This window comes from Rhinopithecus roxellana, chromosome 2, assembly GCF_007565055.1.
Source record: "Rhinopithecus roxellana isolate Shanxi Qingling chromosome 2, ASM756505v1, whole genome shotgun sequence".
Classification (NCBI taxonomy): Eukaryota; Metazoa; Chordata; class Mammalia; order Primates; family Cercopithecidae; genus Rhinopithecus; species Rhinopithecus roxellana.
In genome coordinates this window covers 194,446,093-194,464,400 of record NC_044550.1, presented here as the reverse complement: position 1 = coordinate 194,464,400, position 18,308 = coordinate 194,446,093, and the positions used below count along the sequence as shown (strand labels likewise).

General features: G+C 37.6%; 1 pseudogene; it reads right to left on the bottom strand.

Annotated features, from left to right (window-relative positions):
* Window positions 1-1,563: 1,563 nt before the first annotated feature.
* Window positions 1,564-2,581, bottom strand: LOC104656718 (annotated as a pseudogene).
* Window positions 2,582-18,308: the final 15,727 nt, after the last annotated feature.

Genomic DNA, 18,308 nt, shown 5'->3' with positions numbered 1-18,308 from the left:
GACATTTTCTCCATGTATATGTACTTTGTTTTGTTATATAACATATTTATCATATATTTTCTGGCTATTTACCCCACAAAAATAGGCATGTGAGTTATGTTTGCTCACAATCTCTAAAATATAACTATCCCTGATGTGCAAGTATTTTTGAACTCAGAGGACTGTGTTGTAATTAATACTGATGGAGAAACCAGAGTTAGAAATGTCTTTAGCAGACACTATAACACATTTCCAGCTTGGGCTTGGACTCACTGTAGGTGGCACCACACATGTGCAACACTGCTTGAAAATAACTGAGCAGATTTAACACAATCATCTAGAGCAGGTATCAGCAAACTTTTTCTGTAATGGGACAGATAGTAAATGTTGGGATTTGCAGGACATGTGGTCTCTGTACAACTCTTTAATTCTGCCACCATAGGCAAAAAGCAGCCACAGATAATGTGTAAATGAATGAATGTAGCTGTGTTCCAATAAAACTTTATTTAGATTTGGCTCATCAAGTCCTGATCTAAACATGGAAGTGTTTTAAAAAACAGTGAGTTTGGAATGAATTTGTCCATAAATGTGAGTGTCCTTTTGGATTTATATTTATTTCTACTTACATGATGTTGCTCTTTCCTTTTTTACATTTTAAATTGTTGATATAAAATTTTTTGTTTTAAAATGCGACTATTTTTTCTTCAAAAAGAAAAAAACTTAGGTTTTTTTCTGCAAGCGAAATGGGAAAAAAGGTATTATTTTTACTATAATTACTAAGTCATAGACATGTAAAATCCACAAAATGGATTGATGATTTTGGAAATGCAATATCATACCCAAAGGCACAAGCTGTTTCAAACGGTCTGTACATATTGGGCTAAAACAAAACCCAAACCAAACCTTAATTCCACCAGCAATGAAATGTGTCTGTGGCCTTAGTAGAAACATCATGACTTGCTCAACATGGCAAAATCCACAAATCCTCTCCAGTGCTGTGTGGAAGTATCCCACCAGGTCCTCAAGTCCAGAGGCGAGGTGAGAGATTCTGGTTGCACCTAGTGCAAAGCATTTGAATCATTGGACCAACTTCCAAATCAATTTTTATAAATATGCACAAATAGGCTAGGCGCAGTGGCTCATGTCTATAATCCCAGAACTTTTGGGAGGCCGAGGAGGGCGGATCACGAGGTCAGGAGTTCGAGACAAGCGTGACCAACATGGTGAAACCCCGTCTCCACTAAAAATAAAAAAAATAGCCAGGTATGGCGGCACACACCTGTAATCCCAGCTACTCAGGAGACTGAGACAGGAGAATGGCTTGAACCTGGGAAACGGAATTGCAATGATCTGTGATCACGCCACTGCACTCCAACCTCGGAGACAGAGTGAGACTCCGTCTCAAAAATAAATAAATAAATAAATAAATAAATGCAAGTAAGTTACAGGCACTTGAAATGTCTTTTGCTGGAATAACACAACATTGCAAGATAAAGTATCACAGAGTGTCCAGACCCAAGCTGGGTTCAACAGGCAAGGATTATAGTTCTCTCAGTCTCTCTCAGAAAACAAGAAGCTGTGGGATTAGGTTTCAGCTGAAGCTGTCTTCTCAGGACAATATTTAGGATTGCTCTGACACAATTTGTTGGGCCTGCCTTTGATAACAGTATAGCAAAACACTATTATCACCATTATGAAGAGGAAGTAACTGGCATGCATAAGGTGCAAATTTATTAATGAACAGTCATCATCTGGAGCAATAACTGTATGCTTGGGATTAAAAGCATGATAGCCTTTTTCAATGGGCCTTTTACTAACACCAGAAAACACTGTAATCTTGAGCGTATTGTGTTGGTCTTTCTATCAGTTCCAAAGATCTTGCACCATAGTGTAGCATTGCTGTGTGTCAGAAGCACAGTGCGGTGGCTGCACAGTGAAGGGGAACACACCTGGGGTGTCCCTGAGGGTCATGCAGGCTGTGAACACCATCTGCTCATGGGGACCATCAAGAGCACAGCTATCTGATGTTCAAGTTGCAGGCAGAGTAAAGGTAATATTTATCCCTTCGTGGGCTTCTCTGTCTCAAAGTCCAATCTGATGACCTAAAATGATTGAATACAGATGAGTGATGCCATGAGAGTACCCTCCAAATAATTTGAGTGGGTCCAGGGTTAGGATGGTTTTGACTGAGATGTTAACTGGGCCTGAATCCTCCAGGGCCTGGGAAGACCTAGTAGACGCTCTGGTCTGCATGGTCATTATGCTTCCCGAAGTTTTGGTGTCATTTTTGAGATGCTTTACTGTTTCATTTTCTGATGCATGCAAGTCCAAATCATTGAACCATAGCAGAAAAGTATTCCGATCTTCTGCCATTTCTGGTGACTTAATCTCCCAGATTTTGAAGAAACAGTCCAGGGTTGGGAAAGCTATGCCATGGTGCCCACAACGATCATAAAGACCACCAAGGAGGTGGACTGATGATGTATACCTTCAGATTCTCCAGGGGGTTGATGTTAAAAATTATTTGGATAAGCTCTACCCAGCCTTGGCTGGCACCTGTGTGCCTGCAGGCCCAGCCAGCCAGCTGCTCAATGGTTTGCATCAGTCCTAGGGCCACTGGGCACCAGGCTCCCCACTGTCCTCGGGGGAGTGTCCAGCCAGGTCCATAGCGCCAAGCTGAGGACCAGAGACCAGCCAAGCTCTGGAAGCTGCAACACAGGGTCTGCTTGACTCCAGTAACCACATTTAAATATTCTTAAAAATTGCTCAATCTTGAACTTTCCCACAGAATTTCCTTTGTTGAATGTCTTTAATTAAAGGTAATGGATATAACCTGTTATATTTTAGAAAGTTTTAAAAGAGGCTATGTCTGCAGGACAAGATAAATTTAAATAAGGAGTATGAGACAGGGTTACAGTAGGATAGAAAATAGCAGGATAGAAAATTAAGATGTAATATGATGAGATGCACAAAAGTTTACAAAATTCCGTTCACGTCCTACATACAAACCTTGCTTGATTCCTAATAGGTACTCAATAAATATTTCTTGGAAGAATAAAGGAATAAACAAGCTGGATATTATGAACCTTGTTTTCTGGTTCCACTGTAACTTGACCCTTGATTATTTTGATAATCACAGTGACAGTGAATTGCCACATCTTTCATAGGAAAACAGAAACATGTCAGTAATGATGGGTTAGTATTCATGAAAATATCAGGAGACTGGGATAATTTCTGACAGGTGTGCTAAGCAAAAACTTAGATACTTTCCAGTGTTTTCTTCTTGTTGGCAATCTGTTATGTGCCACTTTACTTCTACAGAGTTAGCGGAGCCATGAAAAATAACTTTATTGATATGTACACACACGCACATGTATGTCACATAAATAGTCAATGATGTAAATGCTTCAATACTATAAACCTCTAAATCAACTTCATCATTTATTTTTCCTTAGTCCTTAGTCCTTAGCCCTTGCCAAAAAGAACCAGATATGTGTGGGATTGTGTATATGATACAAATGAATGGTAAGGGGAGTGAGGAAAATAGTAATAACCTACTTACTATGTATTAGGAACACTTCCAATTGTTTCTAGTGTTGTCTATTTAATCCTCATGACTAACTTCTGATGTAAGATAAGCACAAACAAGAAAACTGACTCATGGAGAAATTAATAGATGTATCCAAAGCCCACAGCTAGTTGTGGAGCAGCTAAGATCCAAGGGCTGGCATTTTAACTGGCTGATACTCTCTTCACTGTGAGAAAGAAATCATCTTCCCTCAAACACAACTGTCTACATTTACGTGAATTTGCTATAATCCAGGAGACTATTGTCCAAAGAACTTGAGTGTTCAATTTAGGAACTTCCCTGCAATCTGATCAGCTTTTCAGTAGACAACATTCACTGAGGTTTATGCCCTAAGACTGTCTGAACCTCTTGCCCCAAAACGTTCACCTTGCTGTTTTCACTGATCTTAAACCACTTAACTTATCCAATCCTACTCAAACTCCTGCACTGAAAAATCCACCTTAAACCAAACTATTTACACTCTTTTAGAAAATGAATATTTCTCTAAATGCTTGCTCTTTGTATTATCCTGTTATTCTGGGTTCAAGAATAAGTGTGTAGTTCATAATTTGATCACTACCATGTAGTCAGAGAAAAAGAAACTTGGGGATGCATAATAGGTTGGTCCCTTGTCAGGGTGATATTCTCTTTTCTTTTTTTTTTTTTTTTTTTTTTAATAATTATCAATCCTCCTGTTGGTATACAGAGATGCTTCAAATTAAAAATATCACTATTTGCAGTTGTATATGCCCTTGTTCTTAAATAGATGCATATATAATATTTTTAAACATATTTGAGCACATTTGTCAGCTCAGAAAATGAAAGTGCTAAATATAAATTTTGCTAATATTGCTTCATTTTTATAACCTGCAAACAAACTTCTTTGCTTACAGTTAGATGTTGTTTAAAAGCTCAGTTCTAGATAAGTTTATGAATGGAAAGTGAAGTCATGTAGATTGGTAAAAATGATAGAACAATTTACAAAAAGCTAATATGGAGATTTCATGGTGTAGTAACACAGAAATAGAAATTAGAATTATAAAATCTAGTTTGTCTTATTTATTCGGCTGTTCTTGCATTGCTATAAAAATCTGAGATTGCATAATTTATAAAGAAAACAGGATTAATTGACTCATGGTTCTGCAGGATTTATAGGAAACACTGTACTGGCATCTGCTTGGCTTCTAGAGAGACTTCAGGAAGCTTACAATCACTGTGCAAAGTGAAGAGGGAGCAGGCACATCCCATGATGAAAGCAGAAGCAAGCGCGCGCGAGAGAGGGGCAGGGGTGGCACACACCTGTAAACCACCAGATCTCATGTGAACTCAGAGTGAGAGCTCACTTATCACCAAGGGGTTAGCCCAAGCCATTCCTAAGGGATCCACCTTCGTGATCCAAATACCTTCCAACAGGCCCTGCCTCCAACATTCAAGATGAGATTTGGCAGAGGCATACATTCAAACTACATCATCTTTTTACATACACCTTTTGTCCCTGTAACTCCATACCCTCTGTGTTGCATGCTGTTTTGTGACATCCAGGTAACCCTTTAAGAATAAAGAACTTATTTCCTAGTTGCTAGGAATGCTACCATGCAACCATCCTTAGCTATCAGTCTCTTTGGGGATCAGTGCAGCTGAAAAAAAAAAAACAGACTTCCTGCGTCTTTACATGACTAATCATGGTGGGGAGATACATGCAAGTCTAATGCCCCTGAGATCTGACCTCTGAAGAGTGATGCCAGATCTACATGATGTCTGCTGAGAGCTTCATGGCATCAGCTTGCATATCAACTTCTCTGCTGATCTTCCTTCTCTCTCCTCCCTTCTACAGATGTGGATCCCAAGTATACTTCCATCTTTTTTTTTTTAGATAGAGTCTCACTGTCTCCCAGGCTGGAGTGCAGTGGTGCAGTCTTGGCACACTGCAACCTCCCTCTCCTGGGTTCATGGTATTATCCTGCCTCAGCCTCCCGAGTAGCTGGGATTACAGGCACATGCCACTATGCCCAGCTAATTTTTCTATGTTTACTAGAGATGGGGTTTCACCATGTTGGCCAGGCTGGTCTCAAACTCCTGACTTCAGGTGATCCACCCACCTCAGCCTCCCAAAGTGCTGGGATTTACGGGTGTGAGCCACCGTGCCCAGCCTGTACTTCTTAATAAATGCCATGCATACAAATCTTCACGTCAGAGTCCTGGGAAATTCCAATTTCGATTCCCTTAATTCCTCTACCTGTAAAATTGGGCTAAAAATAATATTACTTATTTAACAGGGTTTTATTTTTCAAATGATAAAGTAAAAACATTTTTGAAAGTGAAAATGTCATTGAAAATGAAAATTACAGCCATTTTTATAATTAGTTTTATCTAGGTGTTTTTTCCTAAACCAACAGATCTCATAAAGCCTTACTCAATTTAATAGAAATCCAATAGTTATGTTAATGAAAAAATATATAGCTACCGTCACCTATGAATGACACTTCACATCAACATTTACGTGCCTATGTGAACACTCAAATATCCTTAGGGTGTGTAAAGTACAGTGTTTCCTCTACTAATGAGTTTGTTCTCAAAACACAGTGAGTATTTATTTTGCATCATTTTGCAGCACATAGGACGTATCTTGCTATAGGCTATTTGACACAGTTTCAACACCACAGAATTAAAATCACAGTTTTAAGGCATAGCTAGCATGTGATCTTTGGGGAACTTTTATCCCCTTTGCTTTTTTAATAAACTGTCTGAGATGTAGCCCAAAACTCCCTAGCTAGGTTTGGTTGTCTGCTTCTTAAGCCAATTCAATCCTTTCAGCAATGTTCCCTGGAGTCCTTCTCCTGATGCTTGCTGGGCTCTGGAGGATACATATCAAGGAAAGAACACATTTGTGTGTGTGTATCCTCCTGGCTAACATATTCAACTTTAAAAATATACATCTCAGATCTCCAAGTAAATCATTTAGAAGGTCATCCTAAGAACTTGCTCTTCTGTAAGTGTTTGTGTTCAAGTTATAAGCCCTTTAAAACTTTTAAAAAAATGTGGTTCAATTAACCTCTATTTGTTGTTATGGTCATTAATTAATATCCATTCGCTTCTGCTTAATAATGAAGAAATGATAATGAAGAACTGAAAAATAAATATTCCTAGATCTTCAATTACTGCAAAATGAACCTTTAAAAGTTTAGATATATTTTGTGAAATTAAAGCCTGGCACTTAAGAGCATCTCTAAAATTGATTTTTGTAAAAAGTAGGCCTTCCAAAATCCAGATAATATCCCTGTTAGTGAGCTGCTCTCAGGTTAAAAACAAGCACACACAGATAAAAATACAATTTAAACATGAAAAAAAATGGAAAGATTCTGCTAAATGTTGTTTTAGATGAGCATATGGGCCATATGAATGCACTGTTTTTCAGATACCAGGGCAGTGCTTCTGAGCCACTATAGAAAGATGCTGCGTTCCCTCTTCCTCTCAGCTGTGAACCCTCTTTCAAACCACATGAGTATCTCTATATCTTTGGCACCTGCAACAGCAACCAACACAGCCATATTAGTCTGATTAAACTGTACCAGTCTATAAAAAAAAACTTTATGAAAAACATGTTAAAAAGTAAAGTTCTGTACTATGTTAAAAATATTATAGGGTTAAAATAAAATGATGTTCAATTAAGAACAATATTAAGATAAAGCATCAGTTTAAAATGTTAAACAAGTAAAAGTTGATAGGTAACCAGCCTATAGTCCATTGCTAGCTCTGGAAGACGTGATTATAGTTGGATAAATTTGACAATAACAATATTAACAATATGCAATAACATAATGATACCTTATTTTGTATGAATATGTAATTATAATGAAGATATTACTATTTTGACAAAGGTTTTAAAGTATAAAAAATGCTTTAAAATAGTTCATTTTGGTTTCCCTGCAATGAGCAGTGCCTCTATGACCAAATGGATAGATAATTAGATTCCATGAGAAAAATAATTCAAGATGGACAATACAATACTTGTTTAGGCCATATCAAATCTCCCAGTAATGCAGAGGTATTAAAATAGAGTAGGCATGAAGAGTTTATCAGCTGACGGCCTGGAGAGTGTGATCTGACTGGACAAATCTCAGCCTGATGATAGGGACAGAAGGCAGAGAAATTCTAGGAAGAAACGGTCAGCTTCCCCAACAAAACCCCACCCTCAAGCTTGATACCACAGCCCAAAGTGAGAATGTACATCCCTGTTTTTCCATTCGAATGTGGCCTTTTCCAAAGCCACCCATGGTCCACCCCACTACCCATCACCAGACTCAGCTGGCACAGAGTAGAAGCAGTGGGACACTGGAGACTACAGCTGGACATCGTAGGGAAGTGGCTTGACTTTAGAGGGACAGCCTGATGGTGTAACTTTGGAGAAGAATCTGGCCAGAGACAGCTGGACTTCAGGTTAAGACTACCGCCAGTCCCATACCCTTTCCAGCTCCCCTTCCCACTGAGAGCCACTTTCATCAGCAATAAAATCCTCTACATTTACCATCCTTCAATTCATTCATTCAACCTCATTTCTCCTGGACACAAGACAAGAGCTCGGGTGCCACAAGTGCAGATGCAAAAGGCTATTCCACTGACCCTTTGCTCTGGCTGGGATGGTAGCCACCGCCTGGGAAAAGGCAGTAGGTCCAGTGAGCTGTTAACACTTAAGCCCTCCACAACGGCAGAGCTAAAAGATTACTGTTACACTCTCTCTGGGGCTTCAGAGATCATGGGCAGCTCCCCTAGATGCTGCTGTGGGGCCAGCACAGAGTTGGTTCCAGCCTCTGCCCGAAAGTGCTTGCCCTAGTTTCTGCATCTGTTCACCCTTGCGCTCTCTCCCATAGTGGGTGGAAGGTAGTCGGTTCGAATGAGTGGAGTTCACTCTTACCGGCAAAGGAGTGGCCAGCTGATTCTGGCCTTCACACACTCCAGTTCCAGCCTTGTTCATTCATGCACCACCTCCCACAAAGAGTTGAGAGCTACAGACTGAGTAAGCCAGGCATCCCTGTTGTGAGTCCCATGAGAGGGTCAGGGAAATAATCCTACTTCACTGATACAGCAGGATTAAAGTGACTGACAAACTGATTAGGCATTTCCCAGAACAAGTTAGTCAGGAATCACACAGAAAATTTTGCTTCTCTTGTTTAAGATGGCAAGCTGTTTCTCAGATCTGAGCTGTAGAGTGCAAGAGAATTTTAGCTCAATGAAGTGACAAATTTTGGCACAGTTGACATCAAGAGAAACTTGAGAGAGAATTTTAAATTTTAAACAAATGCCTTGGATGATGAATGGTAAAGGATGTAAGTACTCACATTAAAAGCATTCTATAAAATATTGCAGAAACCCATTTTAATCACATTAATCAATTTGTCATTTTAGATGGCAGATTTAGGTGAAATTCAATTGGTATCTTTTCTTTCTGTAAGAGAAGCTGACATTTGAATCTAGCATGAAACATGTGGAAAAACTGATTATGTAGCAGGGTAAATGCAAAAGGGTGTGAAAGGAAAATCAATCTCAGGGCCTCAAAATCACTAAGCTAAGGGAAAGGTCAAGCTGGGAACTATGTCAGGCAAATCTGCCTCCCATTTTATTCCTGAATAAGATAGCTACAATGATAAAAAAGCTACATATTTCCCTTATAATTTACCTACAAGAAAATTCTTTGTTGGTCTGAAGATATGTACCCTAAAACAGTTTTGTTGAATTTCACCCCAGCAATGTAAAATGATAGCTTATCTTCGCAGATGCTAAAGTCTTCCCTCCCCTCACCTGAGAAAAATGCATATCTGATTTCTTCTTCTGCCCTACTGTTTATGTAAAAATGCAGATTCACTGAGTCAAACTAAATTGTGTATTTAGTGAAAGGCTGATCAATGACTCAAAAGAAAATGCAACCTTTTGTGTCTTATCTACCTATGACTTGGAAGCTCCCTGCAATCCCTTACATCTTGCTCTTATACATTTTAAGGACACATGAGACTAGACATCAGTCAATATGTGTAAGATGTACATGCATGTCTCATGTCTCCCTAAAATGTATAATGGCAAGCTGTACCCTGATCACCTTGGGCACATATCACCAGAGTCTCCTGAGGTCCTTAAGGTGGGTCCTTAACCTTGTCAAAATAAAGTGTCTCAGTTGATTGAGATCTGTCTCAGACACTTTCAGATTCACAAGGGTTAAAGATAATGAGATGACTTGCTCCTCTGCTTCTCTCACTAGGCTCTGTGACATCGATAAAGTCAAAATAATTGCCTGCATTCCCTTCTCCCCTCTCCCTATGAAGAAGGGTACATACAAGCAACTGCACCTCATTGGACTATTGAGTAATCACATGCCAGTGATTTGCCCACGTGCACATTCAATCAATTTTGTATGCCTTTTTCCTATTAATCTACCTTTTGTCAGTTCAAATTCAGTGAACCTTTAGAGGGAGAGAAACAGCTTCTCCTCTTTGACCCTATGCTAGTCAAGACTATAATAACTTTGAGGAGAAAAAGAGAGGGAACTTGATCAAGGAATGATCTACTGGACCTTTAAAATTACTAATAAATTTTAGTTTTTAACCCGTTTGGCCAATCAGTATTTTTATATTGTTGTTGTTGAAACTGTATATGCTGTCCTAATTTACGTAAGGTATGTTTCATCAAAAAAAAAAAAAAAACAGAAAACTTAGACTGCATTTGTTATCTAAAGTAATCAGATTTGGTCTAATAGTTTACCAAAAAATATAATTTAAATCTCTGAATTTGTTTCACATTTGAACACTGAGTTATCCTTCTCTTTTGGGGGGGAAATGGTTATCTTGCGGATAAAAGCCATTCTTAGGAATTCAGTCATGAAATTCTGCTGTCAGAGGTCCTGAACAGTGAGAAATATATTTTAAGAATCTCCACAATGAATACCACTTGTGGGTTACTCTCATTTGCAGTGCCAGAAAGGAAGTAATTCCTTTCTTTCTCATTATGACAAGCCACACTCTACACTTCTATAACAAATGACAGGTTAATGACAGAAAAGCATAACAAATTTGTTATGTGCCCACATGTGCACAGAAGTCATACGAAATACAAAATGTCAAAAAATAAACCGATGGTTGATGTTTAAATGCCCTCTTCATTGAGGAGAGAGGAGATGGAGGTGCAGGAGTAAATTATTTTCGGGGAAATGAATGAGCCCAAAGAACAGTTGCTGCCTGGGCCCAAGTTTCTCTGAATTCTGGGGTGGATGACAGGAAGGTGAGGGACAGAACTTTGTTGTAAACAAAGATTGTTTTATTACCAGATGATGATTTCCAGGCAATCTCTCAGAGCTACCCTCAGAAGAAAAGATGATAGCACATGGTAAAAATGTTTCTGTAAGACCTTTAAAAGTGTCAGATTTTAGTCTCCTTTTCCTATGAGTTAATATTTCCTAACTCTGGATAAAGAGGGACTCCAGAGAAAGCCTGTTTGCATCTACTATTTACTTCATGTCACTAATGTAGATTTCCTCTACAGATGTGAATCTCCATCACAGAAGATAGGTCTTCAGGGCTATTCTTGTAGTTGCAACCCCTCTGAATAGCCATCTCAAAATATACCAAAGAAGTATAGTTGAGGGGTGAAATATTCTGGTTATTTTCACCCTATTTTCCATTGTGAGAACTGCAGAGAAAAATTGCATTAACTTTGGGCATCACCATACATATTGCAGTGTATTTCTCTTTTTAATTTAATTTTATTTTTTATGAGACGGAATCTCTCTCTGTTGCCCAGGCTGGAATGCAGTGGCGCGATGTCGGCTCACTGCAAGCTCTGCCTTCCGGGTTCCCGCCATTCTCCTGCCTCAGCCTCCTGAGTAGCTGGGACTACAGGTGCCCACCACCACGCCCTGCTAATTTTTTGTATTTTCAGTAGAGACGGGGTTTCACCGTATTAGCCAGGATGGTCTCAATTACCTGACCAGGTCCTGATCCACCCGCCTCGGCCTCCCAAAATGCTGGGATTACAAGTGTGAGCCACCGTGCCTGGCCGGTGTATTTCTTTTTCTTTTGCTTCATCTCCTCCTCTTTCTCTTCCAGACACTGCTTTTGAAATCAAAGTAACTCTACTATAGGTAAAAAATTACCAAAATTTTGAATAATTATTTCATGGTTATTATCACAGAATATTTTCATTTCAACTTTTGTTTAGGCTAAAGGTATTTCTTCTCCAAAATCACCTGAAGAAGGAAGAATCCTCAACTGGTAAATAATTCCTGAGAGAGCTTACTTAAAACTGCACTATAATTATCGTAAGTTACCTAAAATAATGTCAGCAAGTAAAATTCTATGGAAAAGTATAACATGAGTACTAGTACAGAATCTTCATAGAAAACTTCTTGTATTAATATATAATACATACATACATATATATATATATATATATATATATTTTTTTTTTTTTTTTCCTTGAGACAGTCTCTCTCTGTTGCCCAGGCTGGGGTGCAGTGGCACGATCTCAGCTACTGCAACCTCCACCTCCTGGGTTCAAGCGATTCTCCTGCCTCAGCCTCCCGAGTAGCTGGGACTACAGGAGCGTGCCACCATGCCCAGCTAATTTTTTTGTATTTTTAGTAGGATGGGGTTTCACCGTGTTAGCCAGGATGGTCTCTATCACTTGACTTCATGATCCACTCACCTCGGCCTCCAAAAGTGCTGGGATTACAGGCGTTAGCCACTGGGTCCAACCTATATTCTTTAACTCAACTTCCTAAAACATATGACATGATTGGTTAAAAATAAATAAGACAAACACAAAAACCAAAAAACAAAAAACATGCAGTCAAAAATAAAATAGAAAACCCAGAATATAGACTGACCAAGTGTTTTTATGTGGTTCAAGAACAAATAGAAACTGGGCAAGACATGCAGTCTTTTCCATTCAAGCTAATCAGCCAGCAAAGCCAAGAACCACCTGGGAGTAAGTAAGTTGTCCCTCCCTTAGGTGGTTTGGTTGATTGGCAAAGCATTAAAAAATATATATATGGTAATGTGACTTATTTTTCTCCTTTCTCTGCTCTATGCTTCTTTTCTTCTCGTCTCTTTATCTTTATGGGGGTAAAAAACGTCATTAGTTTCAACCTTTGAACTTTCCTGGGCCTCTCTCCAACTGCTATATTTAAGTAAAACAAATTTTAATTGTTAATTTTCCCAGTCACTCACATTCTATTCATACATCAGCTAGAAACAATTGATGAGTTTCTAGTTTCTATGACAATGTCAGATAATGTCTATCAAATACACAACATAATCTCTGGCAAGTTGGAGGTGCCCAGTCACCATTAATCTTTTATTTCACACTTTAATAATCATTCTTTTTGTATTCAATCCAGTAGTTTGCACAGGTCTCAGGAATTTTATCTAGGAATTCATCAACCCCTAAAAAACTCTAAGGATACCTGGGTAGGGTTTCTAATCATTGTTTATTATTTTTTCATATAAATAGAACTCCTATAAAATTCTCTATCATTTGTTGGGGCAGGATATATAATTATTTGGATAAACAAAAATTACAATTAAAATGGGTCATTGCTCCACACAAGTCATTGAATGTGCATAAGTGTGGACAGAACCTCAAGACTGAGCCTCCTGACCTATGTCTTTTCACAAGCACTCTAAAAGCATAACAATAATAAAGTGGAAAGCATACATTATCTTTTTGAATTTGCTTTGCTTAGCATTATGTTGGTGCTGGATTTGTATCTCTCTGTTATTTCAAGGGATTGAACCAAAGTCAATGTTGGGTGACTCTGAATTTGCATTGACTACTCGAGCCATTTGGTATCACTTTCCTAACAATACACAACAGTCACAGCAGGAAACCATCCCTGCAGAAAAATCTAGCAATGCTGGAAAAAATATTCTAGTTTGGAGACTTGTGTTCCCATTTCACAAATGTTGTAGTTAGTCACATGGATCACATAATGAAAAGTTTGCAACAACCATTTGAGGTCTGCACTGGTCATTAGCTAAGTGAGGGAAGTCTCCATAAGTCTGCATGAGTAATTTGTAAGTGAGACAGTACCAAATGATACGTCTACCCTATAGCTTTTTTTTTTTTTCCAAATGGTTGGAAATCCCTTGGTATAGGCATCAGTTTGGAGGTAAATGTGGAATTTTACTTAAACTACATGTAGTGAAGGATTGACCCTTAGGTGTCAGACTTGGCAGCTGAGCTACATGGAAAATACATAAGTAGGAAAAGAAACCCAAACACTAGAGAAAGGTGAATGCCAATGTATCATTCATATCTGTGGCAGTCCGTATTGTGTAGGTTCTGTATCAAGTAATCATTGTATAGTACTTAATACTTGGTGCATCAGCATACGTGCTGTTGCCGTGTAATTCCCTACTATCAAAACCTTGACAGGGATCAAAGCTGATTCTCGGTTTATATATCAAGCTGCAAAGCATTGTAACAAAGCTTTGAAATCTAACCTCTGAAACAAATGATAAAACTAGAAATTAGAAAACTTCAAATGAAGTTTCAGAACAGACCACTACCTTCTAAATGTTAATCACACTGACTTCCAAGTATAGGTATAAAATAAATATTTGTTGAAATAAGCAGAATTCCAAAACAAACAGTTCTGCTGTTATTATTCAGTCAGAATTACTTAGGCTTATTCCCAAGGATAATAAAAGGGAGTACGTTAAAATTTTTCCTATACAGATGAGAATCATATGAGTTATTTAACTTTTAACAAGCTGAGAACCTGTTAGTTTGGAAACAGCAACCTATTCTAAGTATAGAATGTGTAGCTAGTCCTAAATTTAAATTCTGTTCTCGTTAATTTCTTTTTAATCTTAATGATACTGATGATGAAAATAACAGCAGACTTGTATGATTAAATAAAAGATTCAATGGTTAAAATATGCTAAATAGAGGAATATGCTGATAAGTATTTATGAACATTTGTTTTTGAGGAAAAATTGGGGCAGAGTGTCTACAGACTCTAGATCCCTTCCCTTTCAGATGCAGGATCTGAACTTGACCATAAAGAAGAATCTCCAAGCACTTCACTTATAACTCACTGCCTCTCTCAGAATCAGACAAATACATTTCATTCCACTGCAGACAGAGGGAATCTGGAAACCAATACAGGTTGTAGAATATTATTTAGAAGATGGTGCAATAAATTGGATTCTACCAAAAAAAAAAAAAAAAAAAGATTTAAAGCCAAACATTTGATGCTTATAAATTATGCATTTTTTTTTTACAGATTAATTTGTTCTCTGACAGTTAATTTCTTTGTCTGGAATATTATTTGTTATTGGAAACAAACTAAACAATTGATAAAGCAGCTAGCACAGTACCTAGCACATTGTTTACACAATTGCGAGTTACTACCCTTCTCTGCCTTCGGACCTCTCATGAGTATTTTTGTCTTCCCATTCGCAGTCATCTCCAATTATTTGGCTATACATGCAAATTGGCCATATTCTTAAACGTACTAAGATGAATAAAGAGCTTCTAAAGAGAATGTATTATATTATTTTTAATATAAGAAAAAATCTTTTAAATGTAAGACGAAAAACAGGTAGAATCGAGTACTGAAGATTCAATTTAAACATTATAAAGATGAGAAGAGAGATACTATAGCATTTTCAAACAAATAGGGGCCCTGAGTAGTCTGGTTAGTCAGTGTGTATGTCCTGTTATTGGCATTGAAGGGAAAATACGAATATTGATAATGGTTGTTTTTCACTGGTGGAATTAGGAATCACCATTGACAGATTTTCTCCCTGACCAAACTCTAGCCGGACTCCTTGGAGCCCTTTCTCAGCCTCAATCTTGACCTATAAAGATTTGAACAAAACACTAACATGGTTTCTAGCAGCTCAAGGTCGCATCTCTAAGATGACCCTAGTTCCCCTTAATGTGTCTGCCTGAGAAAACTCAAGGCTGTCAGAAGCATTTACTATTTGTTTTCACTAGCACCTGAAGATAGGGCTCCTGTCTCCCAGTCTCCATGAGAGAGTAGGAGCCTAACTTCTATAAGAACCAGTCAACAAACCCAAATGGGTTTCACATGGACCAATATCCCTTCCTAATTTTTGTAATTTTTCACTTTCCTGACTCTACTGGGCTGCTGCTTACCCCCTTTCTATTATCCCGTTCGGAAGTACTGAGTCACTTCCATCCAAATCCAAGTTAAGTTCTGTTAATGCTGGAATTTCTTTCCTATTGCAGTAGTATATTATGGATTAAAATCTGTCCTTACAACTTTAACTAATATCTGAGGTTTTTTTTATCTTTGACATCTTATATAGACCCAATATAACTAATTCGGATCTTGAATATTTTCCCAGAGCCACTATCTGAGGCAGGGAAATTGCAGAGTTTATCAGCCTCTTTGATATATACTGACAGATTAAGTTTGTAATCTATATTTAGTGCACTGAAAAATTCTGAAGATTTGAAAGCACAGGTGGTGTATACATCTTATCATTAATACTCATAATATTAAAAGCAAATACATTTAAATTGGGAGTGAGGTGCCATATAGAAAAATTGGTCTTGCATTTGATCTTCAGTGTAGTTAATGAAACCAGAATGATGAGCCTCCTTCTTTACAGAGAAAACTGAGATAGTTATATACGATTACATGACTTTCCTCTCGCAAGTTTTCCTGTACCCTTGTACAAGCATCTATATTGAACTCTTCTGTAAGGCTTTTTCTTTCCCTGTGAAGTTAAGTGAACTCCTTCCAAAGTCCTCTAGAATCTTGCTCTGTTGATATATTTTAATTATTAGTCCACTGACACTGAATTCTATTTTTTAACCCATTTGTCTCTTCTATCGCTGCAAATACTTCTGAGATGTTTTGCTCTTACTGATACTCAATACTTCATCACCACTCATCACACTGCAGCTGCAGCCCCATGCCAAAAGTCAGATTGCTTATAGAATATTATTTGGGAGGCAGCATTGTAAACTAAACAAAAAAAAGAAAAAGAAAGAAAGAAAAGAAGAAAAGAAAGTCTCTTCCTAAAACACTAGCCTAATCATCTGTTTTGAGTCATCATCTATGTAGCCTTGCTGTGGCAACACTATTGCTAATCCTAATTTTTTTCTGAAATGTTTTATTTTTCTGGCTTAGCAAAAGCCATTCATCTGTCTTTCCTGTTATTTTTCCATGTATTCTGTTTTTGTTATTTTTTACTTGAGTCTCGTGTTACAAGATTTCAGAGAGAGTATAAACACTCTTGAGGGTGACTATGTGTTTACATGGGAGATGGTTGATAAATTTGATCACTGTATAGAAAGGCCAATGAACATCCAGTATAAGGCCTGCTCTGCAAAGTAGTATTTATGGATAATCTCATATTTTGGTGGCAAATTCTCTCCTGAGCTCAAGAGCTTCATTTCTATCTGGTAATCTTTTCCCCCACCATTATCAAAGACACACACAAAATCTCCATCTCTACCATCTTCTGCCACTCACAAGGAAGTATTTGTCCTAGTTTTTCAACCCCTTATTTCAGTTTATGATGTTGGCTGTCCTAAAACAAAAAACTTGCACTAATGTTTTTCTTTTATTTTATTTCCTCCATCATATCTCATCTGTCACAAAGTCTTGCCAATTCTACCTCAAAGATATCTTTAAAATAAAATAGGAGAAGAGGAAGATTTAAAAAAAAAATAGATGATAGTGGCTGTAAACAATATCTCAGTGCCTTAACACATCACACACTCGTGTCTTCCTTGCTTCCCCGCTCTAGTCAGGTGGAGAGATTGTGCTAGACAGCAGTAGTCTTACTATGGGCTTAAGAATACAAGTTGCTTACATTGTGTAATCCACCATAGGTGAGGCCTTCGCTTCCAGCTGTCCAAGAAAAGAACAAACACAAAAGAAGATTGTGAGACTTTTAAACACCAGGTCTGGAAGTGGCCTAAATGACTCCAGCTCACATGTCACCACCAGATCTAGTCACACAGACACATCTAGTTGCTAAGAGTCTGGCAAGTGGGTTCTTCCTATGTGACAGTGAGACGGTGTGGGTAATGAAGATGGTTCAGGGGCCACATGACATTACTTCTTCCACATTTGCTCAACCTCAGGACCAGTCAAATATAAATGCCATGTTGACATTTCTCAAACTTCAGAAATGTTATGCATTTCTATTGCCATATCTCCCAGCTTATACCTCTATAGCACTTTTAACACACAGTTCATTAATTTCATAAAACACTTCTCTGCACTTTTCTACAAGCCCTCCAATATCAAGTACAGTCTTCCTACTCTTTGTATTTTCTAGTTTGTAATACATGGTAATACTTCTAAAATGCTTGTTAGACACATTCACTTGCTTAATATTATAGGAGATGCTTAGGTAATAGCAATTTTTTACCATTTTCCTAGAGGAAACATATATTTTAAAATGTAATTATATATATATATATTATGTATATATTAAAATTATCCAAGTTGAAAAGTAATATTTAATATATTACATTTATACTAAATTTATTTTATAAAGGTGAATCTATATTTTTCTCATTTTACCCATAAAAAACTATAAAGTTAATTAACTAATATACACATGCTAATGGCAGTACCAACATGTTATTTTATTCCACTCAATACCTAGGAAAAAGCATATTAGGAAAATGATATTTACAACTCACAATTATCTAGGCAGGTGACTAATTAATTTTATTGTGAGGTAATTTTTACTTTCCACAAATCAGAGATCATAAAAAAGTT